The 27,605-nt window shown below is 46.3% G+C and overlaps 1 protein-coding gene across 4 annotated transcripts in view; it reads right to left on the bottom strand.

Moving 5' to 3' along the window:
• The window catches only part of LOC122575706 (mushroom body large-type Kenyon cell-specific protein 1), a 130,452-nt gene that overhangs the window by 76,054 nt on the left and 26,793 nt on the right, over positions 1–27,605 (bottom strand). For 2 of the 4 annotated variants that reach the window (XM_043745028.1, XM_043745031.1), the window contains exon 1: positions 6,094–9,075. The gene's annotated coding sequence lies outside the window, so the exon portion shown is untranslated. Of the gene's footprint in view, positions 1–6,093; positions 9,077–26,793; positions 26,966–27,605 lie in introns of those variants that run through there. The other 2 variants (XM_043745029.1, XM_043745030.1) reach the window with 2 other exon arrangements.

The raw sequence follows: 27,605 nt of genomic DNA, 5'->3' as shown, positions 1-27,605 counted from the left end.
CCCCCCCCCCCCCCCCCTCCCCGTCCCTCCCTGCCCCTTTCCCATCCCCCGTTGCCCTCACCGGCGCCGTGTAATATTTTTGAAATAAAGAATCGCATTTTTCTAGCGGTCGCCGCGGAAACGAATTATCCTCCTCCGTTGCAATTTAGCTTTTCCGCTTGTTTTTCGTTCGTACTGTGCCGGCGGCTGGTGTAGCAGAGCGGCCGGGCTAAAATTATAAACGATTTCTCGAAAATTACGGTCGTATCGAGGAATACTTACACGTTTTACAGGATATCGCGATTCCATTGTTGGAATTAAATGCTGGTAGTATCGTGGTTTTCTGGCGAATTTATGTGACGAAGCGTAACAGAATTAACTGTGGCGCGCGGCAAATTGGTTGTGTTAATTTTTCACGTGCATTTTCACGACCGCGTATTGTTCCATGGAATTTCGCGGGATGCAAATATTCGAAAGGGCACTTCAGGCGTACATTTTGTTTTCACGAAACATTAAAATGAAAAAGGTCCATTACGATTCGTTCGAATTTAATTATCGTTATTTCAAACGGGCCCACCGGTGTGTTTATTTTACATAAAAATGCTGACTTCGGATTTTACGCGACCCGTAAAATTCTGTTTCATTTAATATCTTTATTCGTCCGCGTAAAACCATGAATTGACGGCCGACCAGACGAAACGAGACGCGACTAGGCGGCCAACGCGCGCCCATCGGTCTATCCGTTGTTTCATTTTTCTCACAAATTCGCATCGGCCAAGTGAACACGCGACGACGTTCAATCGCCGTCAACCTCACACCGAATTATCATTTCACGCCAATTATATGCACGACAGTTTATCGCATTTTACTTTTGTAATTCAATACCGACTCGATTAAACCAATTTTTTCTGTTTTACGCGCATTACGAATTACATCGACGCTCGTTTCGCCATCGTACTTTGATCCGCGTTTCCTTCTGTCTTCTCCCTCTCTCTTTCTCTCTCTCTCTCTCTCTCTTTCTCTCTTTTTTTTTTTCGTTAGTCACTATTTATTTGCACGCAACGCGCGAATGTCACGTCTGTTTTCCACATCGATCGCGACTCCCGACGCGTAAAACCGTACAATAGATTTCCCGAAACCACGTCCGACGCTTCTGCATTTCTTTCGCCTTATTCGGTGCGCTGTAAATATTTTTATCGTGCGTTTGCAAACATTGCGCAACGCACTTTAGAAACCACCAGGCTGTCCTTTTTTTTCTTCCACGGCCCCGGTTACCGAGTTCGAGTTCGCGAAAATTGAACTCGGCATTTTCGAACGGAACAGAAGTGGGAGAAGCTCGGACTGCAGGCTCGATGGAAACCTCTCGCCGCTACTTAAGGACTTTGACACGCTATGCCTGTCGTTCTAAATCGAGGTCAAACCGAATTTTCTAGTTTAACCTACTAAATAAGGCAAATTTCTGCTTTCTAAAACAAGACGCTACGCCGGCTGATCGTAACTTCACCGTGAACTACGGGACTCAAAATTAGTCCCGGTGACTTGAGGGATTTCCAAACGACCTAGGTGGAAAGATACGTGCCGTAGTTACGTGCGAACCGTGCGAACCTCGCATCTACTTACGCTGAAACATTACGCTCGATATTGATTTTTGAGGCCAACTTCTCGAACGCTTCTATCGAACGATGAACGAAATAATCGCCACGAGGGTATAATTTCTTCGCTATAGCGTTCGTAGGCCGTTTGTCGTTTCACGGTAACCGCAATATACTTTTTTATTTAAACTCGACGAAATTCGATAATGGTCATTAACATTCGCGTAAACAAATTCATAGTTTTACGATCGTCGTTTAAAAGGATGGAACATCGGCGGACAGATAATCGTTTCGCTCGGTAAATATTAGAACGAGTACGATGCTTCGAATAATTTGTATATTTTCCTACATTCTCTGCGTTCCGTGTATTTTTACACTTGAAGTTTTCCCGTAAACGCATAAAAATCCGTGGCCTGGTAATTGCTGAAAATTAGAAATTCGACCAGATGTGACGGACTATTTGCAACGAGGTGTTGGAAACGATCGGAACACAAGGACGTAAATAATCGAGCGATAAAACAGTAGGCTGTATGCATGTTTTTGACGATCGCGGGCTACAGTGAACGCTGATAGGGAAGAGGTTGAGTGGAAACGTGAAATTTTCGGATCGTATCGAATCGAAGGCACCGAAGGTACTTTCAATGTAAATAGGTTCATTTCGAAATTTAAAGATGCCGCACACGATCTCCGACCGTTCCATGTAGTCCAGTGTCAACACGCGAAGAGAATTTCATATTGGTTATTATCATGCGAATATAGCAGGCCTACGATGACAACGGATTACATGAATAATTGTCACGTGCACGCCGAACGCGATATGTAAATCCGCTATTATTTGATACAGTTGCGACAATCGTTTGCCCGATTCGATGTTGCTTCTCACGATCCTTTGTATACTTTTGACATGGTGGATTGGGCGCTGTTTACAATTAATATCGATCGGCCGCTTCTTTCGCGCGGCATTTCGTCGCATTAGTTGCGAAACGTCGCTTCTAGAATTGGACGTGTTCGACGATCTATATCGAATGTACCGCCCGTTCAAATTTAGATCGTCGAACATTCGTCGCTCGAGTCGTTGAAATTTCTATGAACGGCGTTACGCGTCCATGTTTCAGCTTTTTCCTTTCTTTCTTTTTTTCGTTTTTTTTTCTTTTCTTCTTTTTTCTTTTTTCTTTTTTTTTTTTTTTTGTTTCTTCTCGTCTATTACATTCGAAATTCCGTTGTAACGCGAAATTTCGGGCATCCGCGGACGATATTCACCGATAGTTTACATCGACAGCGTGATTGAAAACAGCGGTCTGTCAATGAAACGCTCGAAACTTTCTCGATCGCGCACAACGGTCCAAAAAGCGTTCGGATAAAGGTGTCGTCGCCACGAAGTCACGACTGACGGAGACAGAGAAACAAAATTCTGGATATCGCGACACCCGATACCTACGTGCGTGCGCGTGTTTTTTTTTTTTTTTCGGACGAGAGATTTTCATTCGAAAATTTTGTCGTATCGTCGTTGAACGTTCCGTGACACGCGCTCGAAAAATCGCCATCGCTTTCTGGAAATCGCCGTGGATTCTAGGGAATTAATAACACTCGAATACCTGATGCGAAGTTTCCAACAAACTTGGAATTAAATATCAGCCGGAATCTTGTCGCTTGGGAAAATTATGCGAAAAACAGATAAGAGCGAAAGAACGTGAACAACGTTTATAATTGGTAAAGCGTGGATACTTATGCAAATTCATATTTTTACGGGCACGGCTAAAAAGTTGGAATGTAAGTAGTACGGTGTTGTTTCATTGGTTGAGCGAAGAGCATAGAGGAAAAACAAGGAGGATCCTTGGTTTTTGATTTTTACGTTACTCGGTGATTGATATACGTAGTTAGAAAGAGAACAACTCGTTAGTTTCAGAGATATGTATCGTAAAAAGTAGTTGGTAAATGCATGAAATTATGTAAGATCGAATAAATAATTGTTTTTAATACGTTTAACGGAATGAAAAATACCTACATATTTAATCGCGAAACCGAATATTAAAAGGACAATTTCGAATATTTTATATGTTTCTGTATATCGTGTATAAATATTCTTCGTTAATTACACCGTCAGCTTCTTCGTGATTTTGTCGCAATACTTTTCAAGAATTAGAGTGATCGTGCTGCTGTATCAAATCGATGACGCGTTAATTGCACCCATTTAAATAATCATTAATAATACGAAATGTCGTGTACAGCGATCTTTGAACGACAACAACAGTAAACAAGAGTTCTCGAGTTGAAGAAATAAATGGAAATTAACAGACGAGAAAATCTATAAAAAGACGTTCGTTTTTCTCACTCGCGGCGATACTTGGGCTGAACTTGAACCTTCTATTTGCTCCTAATCACGGTGTTATCCTTACCGCGACCGGTGTTAATTTTACTAAGTTATCGCGTCAATAAATGTCTACATCGACGGCTCGTGAAACGTTCGACTGACATAAATGCAGACGTACGCTATTTCCGGAGGAACGCCGCGCGTCGATTTATCAAGAACCAGCCGGCGAGCTTTATCGTAGCGAATTCGAGGTTAAGAATGAATCGTCGCGCTAACCGAACGCGCGTTAACGCGCAACCGGTCCCCGCCTAAGTCGGGCACGATTTTTATTGTCCTCGGGAATGTCACGGTTTCTTCTTTTATCTAAAAATTCTTCGTGCAGATACTGCATTTCTGTGAACGGTCTATGGAAATTTGAAGAGAGGATCGCGAACAAAAAGCAACGGTTACCGGAAACGCTGCGCCGCACGATACAATCGCGGCCGGCGTGAGTCTCGTTTTCCCAGCATCCGTGTTCTAATTGCCTCGCGAACCAAGCGTGCATCGCTCGATCGGCTATAACGTAACCGATAGCCAACACGTAAACAGTCGGGAATCTGTTTGCCTGCTACGACAGGGTGTGTCGTTATCGAGAGGAAATTTCGTTCCGACATTCGCCGTGATTCCAGCTGGAACCTGGTTGTTGGCCAATGGAAACCGACAGAGGCGACGAATCGAACGATTCACAGAAAAGTAACACGGACTCGGATAACTTGAACGTTGGTCAATTAGAATTTATTAAAGTTGCGGAGTGGTCGGTTTTCGCTAGAGCGCGAACGCGACTTTCGCGTTTCGGTCGCCCTTGGATGTTGAAAACGCACAAGTACCGGTCGTTACGTGTTCCAGAGCGACAGGTTCCCCTGCGAAACACGTGACGCATTGCGTATACTTTCGCAATCGTTCGCGAGTGCGTCCCCTGTACCAAGTATACGCGACTGTTTCACTTGCAAATTAGAGAGAAATCGTTTAATTTTAAATAATTTTAAAACGTTCCGAAACGACAGATCGGATCCGTTGGATTATTAGGCGAAACTCGAGCAGCATGGTGAAACATGGAGTACGGGATAGACCGGAGTGCGATAGCGCAACTAATCGCTGTTGGACGCTCTTGGCTGCGCAAAGTGCCATCGACGTTAATCGTTCGCCGTGAAAGGGATGATTTTTCGTTTTGTCGAGGCGTCGCGCGACATTTCGCAACTCCTGCCAGACACCTGGCAACCAACGTCGGCCGGACATCGAAACCAGAAGAATCCCAGAGGGAGAAACGTAACGGACACGACGTAAGACCGGCTCGAGCGAACGTAATGAGGTCACTCGTTATACGAGAGGGAGGACTCGGCAATGAAAGGTAGACGATCGTAGACGAAACACCGATAAGAGGCTACCGGCGAGGCGAACGCGCATCAAACATTTGCAAAGCGTACCACCAACGAAGAACACACTATCTACGTCCGTCTAGAGTTGAAATTGTCACCGTGTAGAACGAGGATGAAGGTTTCTGCACAAGGAAAATCTATGCACGGTGTAAACGCGCGGGCGAAACGGCGAAAAAAGACGTCGAAGAAAGGGAAAGAAAAAAGACGTGGCGTGGCTCGTTCAAGAGCGCACCGTCTTTTCGGCCATTTTGGTGTCTAAGAAGCTCTCTAGTGCGTCTTGTGGCCTGTCGATCTCCCTCCCTTCGACCTCTCCTCTCCGCAACCCGACAGCTTCGTCTTTCTTGCTCTCTCACGCACCTAGAATCGCATACGATGACACGTGCACACGCTCGTTGCATGCACACAGGCGCACGCGAGGGCACTCCTCTTTCCGTCTCTATCTTATCCCCTTATTCTTTTCCTCCTCCTCTTCGGCCCCTGCGCTCTTTCTCTAATCCCTCTCCCCCTCTGCCTAGCTTTCAATCTGTCTTACTCGCACGCCCTCCCCCTCTGGCGGCCCCTTCCTTTCTTCCCTCTCGGTGTGTCTCGTGCGCGCGAGCGCGACCGCGCTCACACGGACACGTACGCGCGTACGCGGCCGTTTGTACACACGTTGACAGAAAACCCTCACACTGGCGCGTATATGTACGTGTGCACGCGTACACGCGTGCTATACTCGCGCGATTCGTTCTACGATGATTCGTTCGAGGTTTTCTCGAAACAGGGGACGAGAAAAACAATCATCGCCGGTACTCACTCTCACGACAGGAAGAATCACGGGTTGCACTTCCTTCTCGCGTGACGATCGGCGATGCGCTCGGTCCTCAGAATGGTTGGTAGCGGCTCGCCACTCTCGTGTCGAGCCGGTAGCCGCGCTCGTCGCGCATCTTCCTTGACATTTTCCTTCGAATTAAATCTTCCTTTTCTTCTTCCTCTTCTCCTTCCTTTCCTTCTTCCTTCTTCCTCCTTCCTCTCTCTCTCTCTCTCTCTTTCTCTCTCTCTCTCTATCTCTCTCTCTCTATCAATCTGTGCTTCTTCCTCTCTTTCCGGCGTCGTTTTATACTTTCACGCACCGAGAAACAGAAACGAGACAAAGAACGTAACACAGGCGCGACCGCGAAACGATCGACGGCCGCGAACCGACAAGGTCTCCAACGAGAAACGTAGCTCCGCTCGTAGACTGACACGCGTACGAAAAAGGAGACCGAGCGCGAACTAACGAAATGGAATCGACGGTTGCACCGAACTCTCCAGTTGTACCGCCTCCCCTCCACCGTCTTCCTTCCACGCTAGGAGCCTGTTGCTCTCCTCCGTTCGATCCTTCCGATCCTCGACAGCGTCGCTGGTACTCTCCTCTTTCTCCCTCTCCTTCGTTTTTCCTTTTACCCTTTGCTCTTTTACCGTTTTCCTTTCCCGTCTTCCGTCTTCCGTTCCCTCCGCCACGAATTCGATTCGGCAATCCGAGCGACAGGAAATTGGAGGCGCGCGCGAATTTCACCGACGGATCCGCGTTTTGCCACCGTTCCTACGAATCACTGCCACCAACGACGACCCTAACACCGGCTAGTTCTTCCTTCGCTGCTCACTCGTTCCACCTTTATCTTCCTATTTCTTTCTCCCACTGCTTTTCCGTCTCTACCGGCTCCGTTTCTATTTCTCCGGTCGTTCGCGATAAGTACGATCCGTCGATTGTTCTACTTGCCGATGGTGGTCCCTCTCTTGGAACCGAGTAGTTCTCTTGCTCGTAGCGGTACGCCTTGGCCGCAAGAACGGAACGGAAAACGAGAAGTTTATGCAGCGAGGGCGTGAGTACGAAGCGCGGAATCACGGCGCGCGTGCACAACAACAACAGCAACAGCAGCAGCAGCAGCGGTAGCAGCAGCAGCGACGACGACGACAACAGCGGTTCGTCTCGATCGGAGGAGCGAAACAACAACGAGATCCCTTAATGTATTTGTTGCACGAGTTCGACAAGGTTATTTCGCCAGGTTTCTTCTCTCTCTCCGTCGCTCTTCTCTCACCGTTTTCTTCTCCCTTTATTTTCTTCCTTTCTTTCTTTCTTTCTTTCTTTCTTTCTCTCTTTCTTTCTTTCTTTCTTCCTGCTCGTTCGTCTTCCGTTTTCTTTTTCTTTTCTCGAAGACGCGCTTACGCACCGCCGAGGGAAACACCGTTTCTCATTTTCTTCGTTCGTTTCTTTTCGGCTTTACTTCTCGCATCCGTCTTTTCCCCGTCACTCCCCCTTGGTTTCTCTCTCGCGTGTTTCACGGGCGCACAGGCGAGAGGGAGATGAAGCGACACACGCACACGCACCACTTGCCCAGGCCTCGACGTTTGATCCGGCTCCGGATATGCGACGTTCGTCGAGTTGCATTGGGTCGCGCTGCGCTCCCGTAACTGCATCCGCGTCGGACGGTGCGGCTTGCGCGCTAGGAGCGCCGCCATCCAACCACCCCACCATCTTCGTCCCACCACCACCGCCCGACAACACCACCGCTATCCTCCTCACCACCGACTCGCGCCACTACCACTACTATAACACCACTACACCTTTTCCATTATGTGTATCGTCCACGTAACCAACACACGCGACCTTCTTCTACTCGCCTAACCACTACCACACTACGTACCACCTATTCGCCGTTCTCATTGTCGATCCTCTCGTAGTCGTAGTCGTAGTCGCTGCCGTCGTCGTTCTCCTAGCGTAGTCATAGTCGTCGACGTTGTCGTTCTCGCCCGTTGCCACCGTCACCATAGTCATCCTCGTCTTTCTACCAGTATTTTCATCGTTGTCGTCGTCGTCCTCGTCCTCGTCCTCGTCGTCGTCGTCGTCGTCGTCGTCGTCGTCGTCGTCGTCGTCGTCGTCGTCGTCGTCGTCGTCGTCGTCGTCGTTGTCGTCGTCGTCGTCGTTGTCGTCGTTGTTGTTGACGCTACGACCACGACCACGACCACTACACCATTACCTTCGTCACTGCCATCGTTCTCGACGTTCAACCGCTCACGCACGGTCACTCCGGTGTACCAACGACGAGCGCCAGTTATGAGTAGTATGTACATACTTCGAACCGCTATTCTTTTTCTACGACCGATCACACGGCATTGTAATGAGAAGCTTGTGCCACCGTACGATCATTCGATTTACAGTTTCTCCGTCAGATCGTTTCGCTTCGTCGTTGTAATCGTTTTCTGGGTTGGATCAACCACCAAGCCAGACCTGTTATCACGCTTAGATTTTGGCGCACATTTTGAAAGTCGCGCCCAAACGTAGCGCGCTCCCTGACACGCCTCTTATTTATTGTTTTATTTATGACGAGGACAAAGATATTGTTATTGTTATTATCGTTGTTGTTTAGATCATTTGGATTACTTCAGAGGATATGTATCGGATATGGATGCGAGATTATTTTCGAAAGAATTGCAGACGTCGAACGTTCTAAATATTAAGAATTCGATGCATTTTGGAAATGGCGCCAGGTTCTCGTCTGCTACTCGGTGCGAATCCACGGGCGGATTTTTATTATTTATTCGCTTCGTATGTGGCTTTGTCATTTTTCCAGAGAGTTATAAACGTTGAAAATTTGATCGAGAACTCGGCCATCTGCCATTCCGCAACGACGATATATAAGAAAGGACGCTGGGATATAAAGAAGGAATGCGTGTAACTTTGTAAAAATGTATAAGTGGAAATATTGGGCATGTAGGTAAATAAAGTATTCTAATAGAACGACGAAGAAACAGCTTCTTACTACGCAAGAAGACGTAACTTATTACGTATCGCTCGGTTGACAACAACGAAGAGAGATTTCTCTTTTAATCGATTAAAGGTTTCGTGAATTTCGTCTTTATTTTGCCAGCGCGACTGCAAGTCTAACGCGTTGCGTTACTCCAAGACATCAACTACTATCTTTAGAGCGAACGTTTGCTCATTTCGTAAAGCCACGATACGTATAGGGACGCGTTCGGCTCCCCGGAACCTGTTCCAGTCGCATTGCTTTGTCTTACGGTCATAGATCGGTTTAATGCATTCTTACATGCGAGTTTTATCGATTTCCTAGTCCCGCTCCTGTCAGCCTTCTCCTCGTAAAACGCGATCCTTCTAGAATTCAGTTTAAGAACGTCTCGCCACATTTCTCGAGCCAGTCGAACAAATTTCGTTTCGTAAAATTTCGAGCGCCATATAGGAAACTGATCGTTTCCACGAAAACTTCTGCAACGAGCAGCTTCGGCGAAAAGAATGGCTCTCACTTTTGGCGTTACTTCGCGAATCGAGGGTCCCGCAACAAAGACTCTCCGTATTTCAAAGAGAACAAAAGAATATTCTAGCATCCTTAATTCTTCGAGCTACGATATCTTCATTTCTCTATTAGTTACGTAATTTCTCTATACGTGTTTGAAATTATATCGCGAAAGAATCACATCTAATGAAATCGAGAAGCTGTGGACGAGTGTTTTTACACAACCGATTAAATATTCATTCGGTAATAAATCAACGTACTTATGAATCATCTATTGTAACGTCGGCATCATCGTGTTGCGACTCTATCTTCCCATTAAAAATGACGTGTTATTGCTTCGAATGTCGGACAAATTTGGCCGTTTTTATACGTACGATAAACCGCAAATGTTTCTAAGATTTTTCACTGGCCGCTTACGTTTCCATCTGCGAGGCTAGCAGCGGCGATTCGCGCAAGAGAACACGCGCGCAGACGTTTGGTAACCCGCCTGATCCGTTCCTCCCCGCTCCACCGCACGCCACCGTGGCCATGACACTTTTAATAGGAGACAATTTGATGCAGTTGCTGCTGCGATTTGAAATTTAAAAGCTAATCGCTACGACGCACAGTGCCACCGCGTCCATTTGCTAGTTTTTCTGGAGATCGATGGACAATAAATACGTGGCGTTCAACATCCGGGCACGTACGAGGCGAATAAAACTGCAGCACACAGTTGCACGCGGATCGACGTCTTTCCAAGCGACCGCCACGCGATACACGGCTCGAACCTGCGGCCTTTGAAATTTACATCCTCCGGTATCGTCTATTAATTATTATAATTTATTAACTGAAAATACGCATCGTTTGGCCGCGGTTACAGTCACGATAAAATCTTGTTAAATTGACCGTGAACATCTCATTAATGGGTGCATCTACGATAAACGCGATTATAACTTTTATCTGGCCGCGTTTAATCCGCCCGCTTCTTTCTTACCTCCGGTAATTGAACTCGCTCTCTTTCTTTCTTTCCTCTCTTTACTTATGCACGCGATATACAGCGGTGCGCTTCGCGTGTAGCGCAAGAAAAATTGTTTCGTTTCGCGACACCGTCTTAAGGGGCATCCTCGCTGCTGTCCGCGAATAGTATGTCATCCGCTTCTACGTATACCGATTGCGAATGTGTTTCACGAAACGCAGCTCTCTACATCGCAGCATCCGATAGATACGCGTACTCTTTATTATAGCGGCTACGCGAAATATTTTTTTTAGCTCTCAAAGACTCTGATAGACGTTATAGACTTTCGATATTTTACGTATGTTTTTGTATTACGACCATTTCTAACAATTACACCGGCTATTTCGTCCTAATCTTCTGCAAATTTCTCGATAGAATTAATTGTATATATATATATATATAGCATCTATATAATATATATGTATATAATATATATCCATTGAAAAATTCCAACCAACTTTGCTACGCTTGTTACTTTGCATTAGGGGACACGTATGATACGAACAAAGTATAACAGATTCATAGTAACGTACGTAGGAAATGAAATCAGCGAAAAGCGTAGATAGACCAAATATTTATTATCAGTGGCCTCAACTTATGGCCGACCATGTTTGTCCCTGTGAATCCCATGTTCGGTTAGGATAGTTGGCTGAAAGTCGAAAGTCCTATCTATTACATTTACTGGCTTATCTTATCATGGATAAGCCTATATTTTTCGCGTATCGTTTCAAACTTTACGCAAGACCACTCGGAATAGCTGGAGATCGGCGGGCGGAGAGGGTGGAAGGAGGAAGACGACGGAGAAGGGGATCACGACGGTAAAAGAGGCGATCACGCCGGACCTTGAGGCGGGCGGACGGACGGTTTAGAAATTCGTTAGATAATCTTGGGGCACGGCGTGCTTCGGGTTTCAAGATGGCAGTCGAAAGTGGCTGATTAGATAGGACGCCCCATGTCGACGCCTTCTGTGCCGATTGTCGGAGCCAACGACGAGAACAACCGACGACAACGATCAAAGACGAGCGAACGGTTATGCAATTCGCGCGAAATTGGTGTGTTTTCCCCACAAACGCTGGCCAGCGCGCTTTTGCACGCGCGCTGATCGCCGCGGAAACGAGAAGTAAGGGCACACCATTTGACCGTACCGACATTGCCGTTTAATCTCGCAAAACCAATTCCATGTATACTTGACATTAAATTTTCCACCGGCCTTCCAAGTTAGCGCGTCGTTATGTGGGCAGCCAGCTCCTACCGCTGCCTTTCTCTTTGCGAGCCAATGTCTGGCTACACGTACCGAAAAATCTACGCCTACTGTAGCGTCCGACTTTGTTCAAATGTCTTTTACAATTAGATCCACGTTCATCTATGGATCTTTCTCCTCTTCTTTTTTTTTCTTTTTTTTCTTCTCTTTACGATTTACGAAAGGCTATACACGAGCGTCTTCTTCTCACGCGTCGTTTGCTCGCGTTCGTCAAACTTGACCGGCCAAACCAGAAACTTTTCGAAACTTTGCAGATTTTATGGCCAAAGCGATTGCAATTCCACTTTTTGACATTTTTTTTTTTTTTTTACCAACAAATTGGTTAATTACAGCATTTGAAATTTTAGCACCGTCTAGTGGCTAATTCCGTTTCAAACATTTTCTTTTTTTAACTCTAGCGACGGAGCTTCGTTATCCGTGCTTATCGTGTATAATTTCGCCGATTTTCTCTAATTTCCGTTTCGCGGTGTTAGCCGATTTGCTAAACGAGTTCCGTACAGCAATTGCACTCGCGAATCGAAAGTCTCACGAGCGGCGTTTATCGCGCGATCGATCGATAAAGTTGAGGATAGTCAATCTGCGACGACTCGAAAGGGCGGGGAGCAAAGGAGCGTTATTCATAAGCTCTCGAACAAGATATAACGGTCGGCATTTTATGCGTGAGTTCTTCTTCGCAGCCGCAGCTTGAACTGCTCCGGTCGGATACACGGTTGTTTGCGTGTGTGCGTATGTGTGTGTGCGTGCGTGCGTGTGCGTTTGTGTGTGTGTGTGTGTGTGTGCGTGCGGGCACGTACGTCGATGCCACGTGACGTCTAAATTCAGTCGGCCATTTTGGAGCATGATTCATTTGTTTAGAATGGGTTGGATAGGAGTAGGAGGCGGAGCCACGCACACCAAATCTTCGTCAACGTTTTAGATTCGAGTCGAACGCACCGAACGTGCCCAACTTTCGTCGCACGTGTCCCTTTCTGTCTGCCTCTTATCCATCTTCGTTTCTTACCGATTTTTCCAACGCGATCTTCATCGGCGAAAGTTACGCGTGGTTATCGATCGAGCGCAGTACTTTCGAAATTTTTCAAGGCGCGAACAATAACGCACTTAGGTGGCTCCAAAAAGAAAAAGAAAAAAAAAGGAGAAAGAAAAGAAGGAGGAAAGGAAAACGAAACGCGAGAGAGAGAGAGAGAGAGAGAGAGAGAGAGAGAGAGAACGCGCAAGGCCTGGTGCATGGCAAACGATTTCGTATCGAGTCCTTCTGTTCCACATCGACCCTCGGCGAACCTTCGCCACGAATTTCGCGCCCTCGAACGATCATCGAGACGGCGACCGCGTTGTCTCACTCGAGCCGGGATCAAGGAGCGCGACAAGGTTACGAGGTACACGCTGTTCCCTCGAAAAGGAGCATGAATTATTTATCGGGTACAAATAAAATGAAAGGAAAGGAAGGCGAACGCACGGGACAATGACGATCTTATCTACGCGTTATCGAGTCGAACGGAATCTTTCGTTCTCGAAATTCTTTCTCCGTGTTAAGACGGTTATAATCGATCGATTCCTTGCGTTTCCTTCGCGCGTTTCTTTTATTCCGCTGTTCGTCGAAACGACCGTGTGCAACGAAGCTTGGAAGAAATTTATCTTACGCGCACCTTTTGTACACTTAATTAGTACATAGATCGCGAATTCATATCTTTTACGAGCACAATTAAAAAGATACAGCTCGGATAGAAAACGTTTTATCTATCTATAGGCAGACCGAATGTTTCATACGTCTCTGCATATTACGCGCGTTCTACGCATTTTTGCGTCTTCGATTCTCCTGCTGCATAAATTTCATTATTCCACTGGTCGCTACATCGAGCGAAAATACTTTGGTATTAGCAACAAACATTTGCATCGAACAAAGTAAGAGCGCGATTAACAAGTGACCGTATGTAGCATTATCTAAGGTTACATCTAATTAAAATCGCATCTAAACCGAAGATCGCAATTAGCAAGTAGAATAGAGAAAGAATAGGAATAACGGGATAAAGCATAAACCAAGTATCCCGCTACGAATCTTGGCAATTTGTTTCTTTCCCGAACAGCGAACGAATCGAAAATATATCATTTTCACTCGACATCGATTATCCTTCGTTGGAATATCAGCTGATCGATTTTGCATATGGCGAGAGAATTTCCGTGGAAACGGAGCCGATCCGCCAGACAGACAGTCTCTTCCTTCTCGCTGGCTTCCTCGAAGCGGCCGCATCGTGTTTGGTCGGACATGTTGCCGAAAGTCCGAGCGTTGGATGAGGGAGCTGGTACGGTCGGTGTGTGGATGGGCTCAAGGTCAGTGGCAGTGGGTCAGTCGGACCAATCGCGCTGCTCCTCCGACGAAGGCCGCGCCGAATTCGAAGCACGTTTGAGAGGGGAAGCGAAACGAATCGAGACGAGTATTTTTTTTTCTCGAGGCCGGCCTTCTTCGACTATGGTTACAGTGGATGCTTATTCGGACGAATTGACGTTTCCAAGAATTCAATACGTCAATGTAATCAAATACGTATCTACGCTGCCGTTGATAACATGTTTGGACGCTTGTAAATTATTCACGATATGTAAAATGTATTCTTTAATTTGATTTTCGCCTGTGATTTTATTTCGCCAATTTGTACTCGCTCGATGGCAGATATCCACGCGAACAATAGTTAAAATTTACTAGTAGATATACGCGAGAAAGCGAGACTTTAAACAGGTTCGTTCAATGTTGGAACGTTAGAACGATAGAAATCCTTCTGGTCACATTGTAAAAGCTAGCGTAGATCCAAGCGTTTGCCCTTCGTTGTAGATAAATATAAAATTTGGACGATACAGGTATATGACTTTGTTTCGGTTTCAATTTATCAGAGTATTCGATAGCGATTCGGCGCTACGACAATATTTTCGTGCATATACCTTTATATCGCAATGATGCGTTTTCTTTATTATCAGGTTTCATGTTTCACCTTTACGGTATAAAATCTATAAGGTCGTACGAAAATACCAAATGATGCGAAACCTTAAATACTTGGGCTTGATTGATTGGTACGCTACACGAACGAATGAATAAACAAATACAGCGGTGTGCAAATACATTTTGTAGCCAGTGTTCGTCTGTCGTGACTTTGAAAATACTATGGCAAAAATATGAATTTTTGGAAAAATGTTAAACTAGTCGTCGAAAAATATCTACCGGCATTATCGCGTGTATGTACAGTTTAGAGTATACAGTTCATCGCAGTTTTCAGACGTTTCATGGCCTTACACGCCGCTCTACAGCATCCAAGACTCCCTCTAGTCCGTCGTCTCGTCGAACGTCTGTTGCTCGTCATTGACACGATCGTTGTAATCTTCGTGGTGTTCATCGTCCTCGTCGTCCAGATCGAAGCGTGACGTGGTATCGAGCGTGTACGGTCGCGCGCGTTAATTCCGGTGTCGAGCCGGTGCGGTGCAGGAAAGAGAACGGACAGACAGACCGGTATGCAAGCCGGCCTTGACCGTATCTCTGCTTATCGCCACGTTCGCGCTCTACGCTCGACGTCACGCGTCACGTTGTCGACGCCAACGACGCGAGAGTTATCCGGCCCGTCGGAGACGACGCCGACTGCGGCATTCGTCAGCGCGACGCGAACGAGCCGGTTGCATTCACGCTGCAACCGTGTACCTAACCTAAGCCGATCTTCGGTATCCTCGGTGTAAATTCCGTTTTACACCGCTTCGCGCGACTCGTTCACCGAGAAGAAGCGCGGAGTTCGAAGACGCGTTTTTTCACGCGTTTCGCAATACCGTGAAGTTTCATGCAATTTACAATGCACCGATGTATTAATTCAATTAGAACAAACGTTGGATTTTCGCGTTTACATCGGCAACGAAAACAGCAATCGTTTGCAGGATGCATCCCGATGCTGGCCCATTAACTTTGCTCGCGAGCAGAAATTTCCACGTCGGCAATTACTTAAATTAATTTCGCGATAATTGTATCGATTATGCAAATTACGTAATTCGTTTCATTAGCCGGCGATACGTATTATCGTAACGAGGCAACGAAACGTGCGCCTCGCGATTCGTAACGCGCTTGGAAACGCGATAGTCGTGAATTTCGTCGAAGCCGATCGTATGACGTCAGGGCAAAGTGGCGTCACGGTTGTTACTGTAACTTAGATACGAGCGCATCCCTCTTCCACTATAATTTAGTAATTAAAACGATGTTAGCGAGTTGATAAGTTACAAGCTGAGACTCTCACTTGTTCTTTCCAGTTACTTCTTTCTTATTCATCCTCGAATGAAAAATGAACGGTTCTACGGAAGCAACCTTTATCCAGGTTTCACAATTTCGTGGTCTAATTAGACACGGTTCCTGTATGGTATAATTACAGATACGTACACCTATGCTCATGAATATCTTTTGATAAAAAGAAGAAAAGAGAAAAAGAAAACTTCGAACGTAGATACAGAACAAAGATCTTCTTTACGTCGCCCAGCTGTTAAATTTCGTTTATAGGTCTTGTTTCAGCCACGCGTTATCCCTAGACCGCAGTTTTTCATACATTTACTATTACGTTTAGCGGATAAGGCGAGCTCTTATACGCTAGCTGCTCCGTCTTTTTAATTGTATCGATAAAGATATGTATTTACGTAAAGATCCGTAGTCGCGAGGGGCGCCAAAGGGTTCTCGAAGCGATGATAAATGCGAGCTCGGCTCTGCTCTGACACCGACGCCGTAACGCATGCACAAACGCCGGTGACGAACCGATGTTTATCCGTAAGTGTCGTAGCCTCTGTAATTGGTATTACGTAAGTAGTACTTGCACGCGGTGTTACTCCTGCGTGGATAAGCAATGGATAGCCAACGAATCATCGCCTTTCTCCCGCGAGCCGCTGGAACGCTCTCAAACCTTGCTTGCGACCGTTTTAAACGTTCGCTTAACGTTGCACGGGACATTCGTCGAAGTTAGAAGGAAACCTTAACCCTGGCGAATAAAATCGAAATGCTGGAGATCGAGATCGAAATTGTTGAAACGTAATTTTAACAGTCTCGGTACGCAAACGTTGGCAGGAACGTTCGCTGCATTCAAATCGTGTAGAAGATCGTGAGAGTGGAAATCGTCGAATCCTAGCTGCGATTCGCGAGGAATGCGAGTGGAAAGGTTTGCCATAATTCCTCGGTAGGTGCAAGGGCAAACAGAGCGAGAGAAAGCGGCCAAGAGAGACACAGGCAGATCTACTCTGTGCAAAGGCGAGACGCGGATCGATCCCCTATATATCGGACCGATGAGGTTAAACGCGTCATTACGAATCGATAAAGTCGAATCTCGGCAAGCTTTGTAACTAATTTGTAATTAGTTGGAGCGGCGCCAACGATTCTATGCACTGATAACTCGGCAAACTTTCTCGGTATACTCGTGCGCGCACCCGGTCATACGTCTAGGAATTAAGTTAATTTTCCACTCTGCTAGCACTTGGCAACACCACGATTGGTGTTCTTTTCGGGTTAAAGACAGACGTACGATGGAGGCTATAGTCCGGGAAAGTAAGTCGTTCGAGGAAAATACATTTACTCGTTGCTCTTATTAAATACAAATCCGTTTTGCAAAATTATCGCTTTGTTATTAAAGTTAATTTACCGTTTAACTTGTCGTAAAATTTATGCCTTTTATCCTGTAAACTTTCTTTCGTTCGCCATTGTATCTTAAGGAGGACGAAAAACGACAACCGTGTTTCAAAAGTAAAATACATTTTATTTCGCATCTCACGTAGGTTCATCTCGTAGATTTCAACCTGCACCGTTTTCCTACCAAAGGCTCGATAGTTCCAGCCCTCAGAAATTTTAGGGTTTAAGGTTAAAGGTCTGGCGCAGTCTATGCAGCGTTACACGCCGTTGAAAATCCAGAATCTGCCGAATCGCGAGAGGAATAGGAAAAGCTCGGAGAACGGGGAAACATCGTTTCCTCTCTCGTCTCTCGCGTTCGCTCTTCCGCCGGTCGTCTGGCCATATTTTGGCGATACCTACTTGTTGCGCGAGGTACGAGCCGCGCGTACATATGTACAGCGTGGCATCTACATATCGTAGTAGTAGGTGCCGGCGACGTCGGTCGCCGCTTGGCACAGGTACAAATAAAGTCAACGACCGGACGGACGCTCGCAATGATTTTCGTCGTTTCTTGGAAACCGGATGAACCGCGTATCGACGATACGTGTATCACGATAATGAAACACGCTAGTTCCAACGGTTTGATCGGCGTCGTTCTATCCGCTACACCCCCGAACACCGGTACGCGAACGTATTTAATTGACGTTTAATCGAATAACGCGCTTAATCGTCGGGCTTGTTCGCGAAAAGACTCGGTTAACCGCGTTTCGTCGTTATTAACGGCTAATTTCCCGAAAATTATCGAAGAGCACGGAGAGAGAGAAAAAGAGATCGAGAGAGAGAGAGAGAGAGAGAGAGTGTGTATGTGTGTGTATGAGAGAGAGAGAGAGAGAGTGAGAAAGAGAGACGGCCTTCGGCGCGCTTAATTCACTGGAAATTCAATGCAACATGAACCTGATTTTAGCTTTGACCAGTTTGCAACGAGGCATTTTATTCCCCTGCCGATTTTAGTTACGTTCGCTCGTGTAATTCTCTCTGTCTCTATTGTAATCACGCCTTTATGGTAATCGAGCCAATGATAATTTTGTTGAATATTTTCGATAACGCGAGTCGATGTTGAACGTCGATGTTTAATCGATTTATCGATAATCAAGCGTGCGCGGTGCCTACGCTCGCAAAACGGAACAAATTGAACGGTATAATAGAAACTGAACGGCTATATAGAAGGTCCCGGTGGCGGTGTAATTTCTACGCGAGAGCGAATCGAATGCACCGGCTACGGCCAACATAAAGCGCCACCGGTAAAAATTTTCGCCAGGATTTTTGCGCGTGCTGCTGGCAAACTGTTGCTGCGCGACATTGGACTCGATCGACAGTAGCATATGTAGATAGAGCAAGGTATATAAGAGAAAGAGAGAGAGAGAGAGAGAACGGCCACGGGTACATGCTAGGTTCTATGTATTTCGGAGGTGGTTTGCCGCTAGTCAACGGACTACCCCCCACTTTGTACGACTTGGAAAATTTTCGGGGGTAACTGACTGCGCTTTAAACTGGCTGCGGCTCTGCCGCTGCTGCGTCAGCTGCCGTCGCGTTCCAGTCGACCTATATATTCGGTTACGTTATATATGCACCTACATATATACTAATACCTACTGTGCATCCACTACGTAGCCAACGGCGCCGATATAAACGCGGTTACTACTTGTTGCTCTAGTCCCAGAAACTGCCAGTGTCCGTGCATTTCGGGCTTCTCTACTTTCCGTCGAACGTGTATAGCAAACCGCAGCGACTCTCAACTTTTGCATCCGTGAACACGACGCTTCCGAATGTCGTTCGACAGGTGCGCCGAAAGTATTGCGTGGCCTACGACGTTCCGCTCTACTTACGGAACCGACGAATCTTTCAGCCACGACACAAGGAGTATCGAGCCACTTATTCACGACATTCACCACATACACGGCCGATATCGATGCTACGTGTACGTACTATTCCATAGCTGGTTATACATATTAGGTACATAGTTGACGTATATCGTATTACGTATCTTTATTCCGCTTCGATCTGTCACATTCTGCTCGAATTCTGATGCTTGATTTCACGCTTCGTTTAACAAGTGAAGGGACTTTTCAGTTTTTCAGAAAAATTCTAGATTCGTGTATGTCGTCGACGACGATTCTTTCTGCAGATCGAGGAAATTCGTTAATTGTAGAACACCAATAAACATTCAATATAGGCTGTACAGTTAAACGCATCTTTCTCGTGAACGTAGTTTCGATTGAAAATGTTTCGTGGTACCTTTCCGTCGCCTATTGTTCAACTCGCTGAGAACACAGCACGAGACGGATAATATATACAATGGAAGTATAAATTTCACGTCTTAGCTGTAATTACATGTAAACGCCATGATCGATATTTATTTCCTGGAAGAAATTCAAAGTGTGTATTCTTTGCATTTGATAGCGAGAACGCGAGGAATCTTAATGACAAGGAAATAATTCTACTCCAAATCGTTGCTGTTAGATTCTACGTTACTTTGACACGCTGTCCGCTGCAGATCAATCGAAAGGATCAAGTTAGTGTTTCGCTAAGGAAAAATGAACTCTTCGGACGGAGTTTGGGTGGAAAAGCGAGAGACGGACGAATTTGCAAGCTGTCTTCGTCTTGTCGATCGATTATGACACGAGAGTCCTACCGGTCACGGACAATTAGATCAATGAAGGGAAATAAAGAGGAAATATTATACGAGTGCATAAAATAGCGAAGTCTCGCGCATCGTCTTGTTGCAGCCTATCTGCTTGATCCTATGCATTAAAGACTTTGGCTTTCCTCGATCAAACAGTGTTTCGCTGTTTCTCGATGCTTTGAGATTGCAACTACCTGTAGTACCTGTAGTATGCGTCTACTAAATATTACTATACATAGAGGATTATAAATAAAACGATACGAAGAGTACAGAAGCTGATCAGTGTCAGTCAGTTTTTTTTTTTTTTTTTTTTTTTTTTTTTTTTTTTTTTTTTTTTTTTTTTTTTACTAAAATGACTGATGTTGTACAGATATCCTTTCGTTGTAAAAGTCTACGATCGACGAAACACAGTTTTCTCGTTACGATATAGTAGAGCGTGCATCTTTACGAATTTGTGGAAACGCTAAATATGGGAAAATATACACAAGGCGCGTAACATTCAACGATATACGTAATATTCAATGTTGCGTATTCGTTATGACGTTTAAAGGGCGCGAAAAACCTCGACTCAGATACTATCTCTGTTTACTCGTGTTAATAAAAATATGAATTTGTACAAACATGCGTAGTTTAATAACGATTGAATTATTTCGCCAGCTTCGAGAAGGTTCCCACGACAAAGGAATATTTACACGACATTGGTATAGCCAATGAATCATTCTTCCGAGCTCCGCGCCTTCCATTCACCCAAAATAGATAGATACGCATATAATCGTAGTTCTATTCCTATAAACATTAACGTCAAATATCTCGGATACGTCTAGGTACGTAGGATACGCCGCGGTTTCCCTAATCACAGAACCAGCGATCCTGAAACCCGTCAGTTTGACAAGTTTCCTAATTCCAAAATTTATTTACGATCTAGCTACGGCGACTTACGATCGAAGCACATCCCAGCGCAGAACGGAGAATACATCAAAAACCTCTACGGAAAATTCTAACAATCCTCACGAGTTACGTCTTTCGGTAAGCGTAGTCTAGTCTCGAATCGGCGTGCAGTGGATGCATCTGATATGCATGCAGACACCGAGACGCCTGCGAAGCGTCGCGTCGTCCGTGCGCATGTATTCGAGTTTGTAACCAGCGACGTACGAAGCGAACACGGACGAGCGTACACACCCTCGTACCCAATGTTCGGATACTCACTCATACTTTGTTCGTTTAGTCGATGTTCCCGTGAACGCGTTCGAAACTTGCCACGTGCTTTTTCGTGTGTGTACGCCATTTGCACGGTTACATGTAGGTTGCACACGTGCAACGGCGTACTTACTCACGGATGGGTGCTACGCGTTCGTTCATACACCTACATAGTTGGGTATAGTACAGTGCATACACACAGACGCTCGTGTAGGAGCGCGCGCATGGATGCGCACAAATAGCTCGACCGCCTGCATCGGTGCATGTGCATGCTCGTGGCTACGTGTTCGTATGCTGGTGCATGTGCATGTGCATGTGCAGCCGGCTGCGCCGGCTTGTATCGCTGCGAAACACGATGTGGAACACACTCGCTCTCGATGGGTCACTCTCACTCTCCCGGCCGAGAGGGAAATTTGGCAGCTGTTTTAAACCCGGCTAACTGGCGAAACTACCGACCCCATCTATGCTCGTGGTCCTTGCAACTCCCGCTTCCACCCCTTTTCTACCGTCCTTCTCTCACCCTTTTTCCTCGTCCCCCCCGGCTTTCTTTCCCTCTCACGCTTTTCCTCCTACCACCACTCCGCGCTTTCGATCTTTCGGCACTTTGCCACTCTCGATCGACCGTTCAACCTTCGTTTCGCACCACCTCCACCTCTCTGCTTTTCTTGAATCCTCCTCTTAGCGTAACGTAGATCGTCGTAGAATAAAAAATGGAGAGGAGCGCGAGTAATTTTTCCCGATGCGAAATATATACGTGTGTATACGTAATGTTTGCAGTAAACGTGTATTTTGCACGTTTGTACGTAAGCAGAGAAGATATGGAACGGAACATTGTCTCACGCTATCGCGAATCTCGCGAATCGTTCGTCTTTTCCCCTTTGTGCTTTGTTATTTTCTCTGTCCTCTGCATTTTTTCTTTCCTTTTTTTTTTTTTTTTTCTTTGCCAATTACATCGCAACGAAGTGAACAACGATTTCATTGCGAACGTGAAAACACTTTCAGATACGATTACAAGAACCGTATCTATGACTTAAAATGAAGAGATTAGATTACGAAAAATGTAATGGAGAGCGAAAAACGTAGAAGCGAGCGTTCGAGCTGCATCGAACAGGCCGGTTCGGCAGCGGATGTGTCGCGCACGATTATTTGTCGCGAGCGTGCATAAGTACGAGGGCGCTTACGCTGGCAACAGTACGAAGCACGCACACACGTCGCGTCGCTTCCTTCTTTTTCTCCCGTTGCCCCTTCTCGCTTTGATGCACTCCGCCCGTACTGCGAACTCGCCGAACGTGTAGCTTTTTTACCACACTGACCTAGGTTAAGTTGGCGTACAGTGCCGAATAATAAAACCGACGAAACCACTGACCCTCTCCATCTATCTCTCTCTCTCTCTCTCTCTCTCTCTCTCTACCTCTCTTTCTCTCTCCTTCTCTCTCTCTCTCTCTTTCTTCTGGTGCGCGCATGCAAAAAGCAGCGTATGCACGTTCATGGACGTATGTCTGTGTGTATAACGTGGTCACGCAGACGCGGACAGACACGCACGGATATAAACGCGAGCGCACGTTTCAAACCACCGAACCCACTACGCCCTCCCAGCCAAATATAAATGCAACGGTGTGGTGCATCGTACTTGCACGCACGCGGGCTTGTTCCTGGCTGTGTGTCGGTAGAATGCACCGAGTGGCACACAAACGATCCAGTGCCGAGGGCAGGGCCACGGTCACCCGAAAATACGGCTGCTCCGAGCTCTCACTCTCGTTCGCGTTCACGTTCCCGTTTCCTCCTCTTTCGCTCTCTTCTCCCCTCCCAATCCTCCCGTTTCACCTCCTCCTCTTTTTATCCTTTTTAGTTTCACCCTCTTCTTCTCTCGTTTGCCTCGCTGCCTTTCAATGGCCCGCACTCTCTGTATTCGTATATTGTGCGCGCTACCGGCTGATTCACGAACCGCGACCCTCTCGATTATTTGCGCCAACTAGCGTTCGGATACGGGGTCAGAAGAACAATCTGTTTTCGCGAACAATCGCCGCTACCGTCCATGGCAGGCCGAATAGTTCTTCGATTCCGACGGTGGTTGCGCAACGGCATGGTGACAAGTTTCGAACAAGACGCGGATTTTTTCCCTCCAGTGTCGTTACACTGCGTTGCAGAAGAAAGAGCAACGCGCGCACAACGGCTAAATAGCGCTCGTTACCAGATGTGCGATGATCGTATAGTACGTTTAAACGTACGAGACCTAATGAATCGCCGTAAATATTACAACGTCCATACGTTACATTTGTCGGGAAACTTTAATAATGCAAATGATTTATCGAGTATCGTTTATCATAAGCTACCGATCGATTTCGAGTCACTTTTCCGATTAGGTAGACCTGCATCGAATCTGCCAATTTTATTATCGATTCGGAGTTGATCATCCTCCATATATAGACAACAATGTCCTTTCGAAGGAAATTCAATTTCACAAATGTCACAATACTCGAGAACAGCGCTAATACCCGGTAGGAAGAATACTTTTGTTCAGAAGTACTTTGCTTCTTTAACTATTATTTATAAAGATAGAAAATTGCGAAGATCCTCTGATTCGATCGAATCACAAGGCACAAACGAGCCGAGCGAGGTAACGCATTCGTAAAACAAGTAGAAAATAAAGTCATTGAGAAACATTGAATGTGTAGTATGTATCGACAAATATTCTAACGTCTATAGCTGTTGCTGTATCTAATCGCGAGTACGCCGCACGCCCGTGCATACATTTCCCTACGTAATCTAATCGATTGTTGAAACTCGCGTGAAAGTCGTTTGTCTGCTCCTCTAAATCCAAAGATCCCAAAGGGGGCACGGAACGAATCTCGCGGTGGAAGAAAAAATTGCCGATAGGTCTGGTCTTGCGAACGATGGGACGAATGGCCGTGTACAGAGAAAGACATAAACGTGCGTATGGCAGGAACGTGGAAGAGTGGACCGGCGTGGTGATTACGCGCTCCAGGCACTCTTGGAACAAAGCGCCCTCTGTCCCAGCGAACACGACGACCTATCCCAACGCGTAGCAACTCGCGCGTGCACGCGTGTGCACCGTACACGCCAGACGCGAACGGAATCGGGCATGGCTGAATGGTTTCGAACCGGGCCATTCGTCGATGTACGCGCGAATATCGACAAAAATATACCAACACAGCGTAGGATCGCGTTCATTCAACGCGGTTTCGAGCGGCGATCGACGATGCATCGCATGACAATCCGCAACTCTGACTCAGCCGCGACGGTCAGGTGAGTCAATACTCGCCGATAATAAGCGAACGCGACTACACGCGACGAATCTTGACGCGTAAAATCGAATTCGCCGACGCGTCGGTGCAACTTTATCTGGCTATCGTCTTTTTTCAGCGTGCATCGGAACGCGCTTCGTTATCTTCGTCTCGAATGTTTCTCGCCTCTGTAAATTCGAATACGCGCGGCTTATGAAACAGGCGTGCTGAGATCGTCAGCAGTTTTAAACGCGAGTCATGAAGCACCGTTTCGGAGAAACAGTGGCTAAGGCCATAAATACTCCGTTAACCAACACGTCGGCTCGCACTTTGTTATTCCCAATTGCCAAAACCAATGGCATCGTCCAATATCGTCCAGCCTTTAGTCCGCTGTACGGACAAAATGGTCTCTTTTTTTTCTTTTTTATTTTTATATCGAGCGAATCCCGTGTATTCGATTGGACTACGTAGAAAAGGAATACGTAGGACTTGTACGCGTTTCAGAAATTGATCGTACACGCGAGTACAACGAGAATGATTCGTACGAAGTCACGTTCGTCTTATGGATTATTGTCCGTGACATATAACGAATATTGTGTTCTCATATTCGCCATGCGATTATCCTTACAGAAGATGACTTGGAAATGATCACCTTGCGAACCAAGGTAAGCATGTAGACGTCGTTCATTTGGTTACTCTTTCAATGGTTCCTAACGACATAAGACGCGACAACGCGCGAATCCTATTACGTGTCATGATATACTTATTATACGGTGCTTATAGTTTCGGACGATATTATAAGTACAAAGTTCTTTCGTTGTTTCGTACGTGCGATAAATTTGAAAAGTGATCCTCGCATACGCAAGGCTGTCCATTTTCAACCGTAGTTCTCGTTTGCCGCGGAGAAACTTGGTCGTAAACGCGGGATATCGCGTGCTCGATGCAATAGCAAAGTTGTACTCACTTGATTCCGGTTGTATGCACAGCTGCGAGCTTCTGGCTGATCGCAGGCCGAAACAGAACCGACCCAGTTCGCGTAAAATTCCACGTTTTCGCGTTATTCAACGGCCTGTCGCTTGATAGGTTGCAACGACTCGAGGCAGGTATTGTCGGGACCCGTCTTCGTTTTCCGCTCGACGTCCGCACACGCTCGACGAAAACTCGTGGAATTCACTGGATCGCGATAAAAATAATCCCCCATCGATCGATACTCGTGCTACCGTACGTTTAACGAGTGGACACCGAAGACGAGCGCATCGCGCCACGGTTTCTCAGATTCCTTCCTGCCGGCGACTTGTTTTCGTTGCCTCGATTCACAGAAATTTATTGTTTTCAATGTAAAGGTTGATTTATGCGTCGGATACGGCTTTATCGGTCGCCACTTGCCGCGTTCCTTCGCTTGCACGCGCGTCCACCGAAACTATTGTTACAGGTTATTCACTCCCGAACGGCTCGACTGTGAAAACAACGTACTTAAAATATAAGGAACGATTTCACTAATCGGTACTCGCCCGCCAGAGACAAAATTTCCCGGTCGCCGCGCACACTACGAAAACTGCACTCGGATGGCTATCGCACTTTAAGTACCATCCGATAAACGATAAGAGCTAGCTGGTAAAAAGGGTTATCTGGCATCCGATAATTTTCACCGAGTTCGATATCGAGCCGGTTGTTCGCGTCAAAGATGCACCGTCCATCGTTATCACGTTGCCTTAAAATAAGAAAAGGACGGCCAACCAGCCGAGAATAAAGGAAGGGAAGAAAGAAAGAGGAAGAGAAAGGAAAAAAGGGAATAAGAAGGAAAGGCGATGCGCGCGTGGTCGAAAATCCGTGAAGTCGAATATACGCGTGGAGGGAACGTTTCCTACGAGTCAGCTCGAGGATCGTCAGCGTCTAGACGCGCTCAGCCGTTTCGCGATCTTAACGTTTCCAACACACGCGCCCCGGCTGCAACACACTTTTATTCGGTGGCTTAACCGGTCGACGATTCACCGTCTCTAGTTTCTACGAAAATGGGCCGTTTAGGGCCGTCGAGGAGCCGCCGTCGTTGAACTCGGTATCGCGTGCACGCCGGAGGAAACTGCACCTCGTGCGTGGAAAGTGCGCTTTAAGTGCCGCCCGCCAAGCTGATTCGCCAGCTTTGCTTAAAGTGTCTCTGTTTCGCTGACTCGGACATGTTGTTCCGTACTGGCCGTCTGCACGTTCCGTGCATCCAGATAACACCCGTCGATTCACTAACCTACCTCACTTCTCCGCTACAGGGTGGTCCAAAATCTGCGAGCTGCGCCTCCGCCGCTGCTTTCCCGTCACTCTTGCATTTCGGCGTGCCGCGATCTTTCAACATCGGCGCTCCATCGATCCTTCCGCGAGATTCGATCTCGCTTTCATACGCGCCACCAAATTGCCAACTTCCCTCTGAAACAGAAAAATATAAAATTGTTCGGATCGTGCTCGCCAGCTTCTTTTCGGACGACCAACTTTCGTTCCGCGTTCGATAGATGCAATTCGCAGATATTAGGACACTTGCTGATCTCATAACGTAACTTACTCGTACAGGATATTGGATCTACGTACGATAGAAATTCATTTAGTCGAACCGATCTCCTCACAATGCCCAATTTACCGAATTTACGTTCCCCGACTCTTATTATCCCGACTTGAGGCCACGCTTACGAATCGAAGTTTACGCGCCTTGGCGTTCGCGAATTTCGGCTTGGCAAAATCCTGTTACATGGAAATTAACTGCAACTATACGAATGACAAATAGCGAACGAAGAGAGAAACATCGGGATTCCTTTTATCCGACTGATCCAGTTATCCGACACCGCGTCTTGTCGGATAAATGGAGCTTTACCGTACGTAGAAAGAATTTGCAAAAGTTACTTTCGACAGCTACAGGAAAACAATACACTAACGATCGAGCGTCTGTCTGGAAGAAGAGTGCATTCTTGTTTATAAATATCAGGACGTTTGTAGGTCTTTTAAAAATTGCACACGTACGGAGGATATCGACTCGAAACACGTAGAACGAATTTGTGAAAAAGTTGGGGAAAAA

Source organism: Bombus pyrosoma, linkage group LG15 (assembly GCF_014825855.1).
Source record: "Bombus pyrosoma isolate SC7728 linkage group LG15, ASM1482585v1, whole genome shotgun sequence".
In the NCBI taxonomy this organism is placed as follows: domain Eukaryota; kingdom Metazoa; phylum Arthropoda; class Insecta; order Hymenoptera; family Apidae; genus Bombus; species Bombus pyrosoma.
The sequence above is the reverse complement of the archived record's forward strand: the minus strand, read 5'-3'. Positions and strand labels throughout refer to the sequence as shown.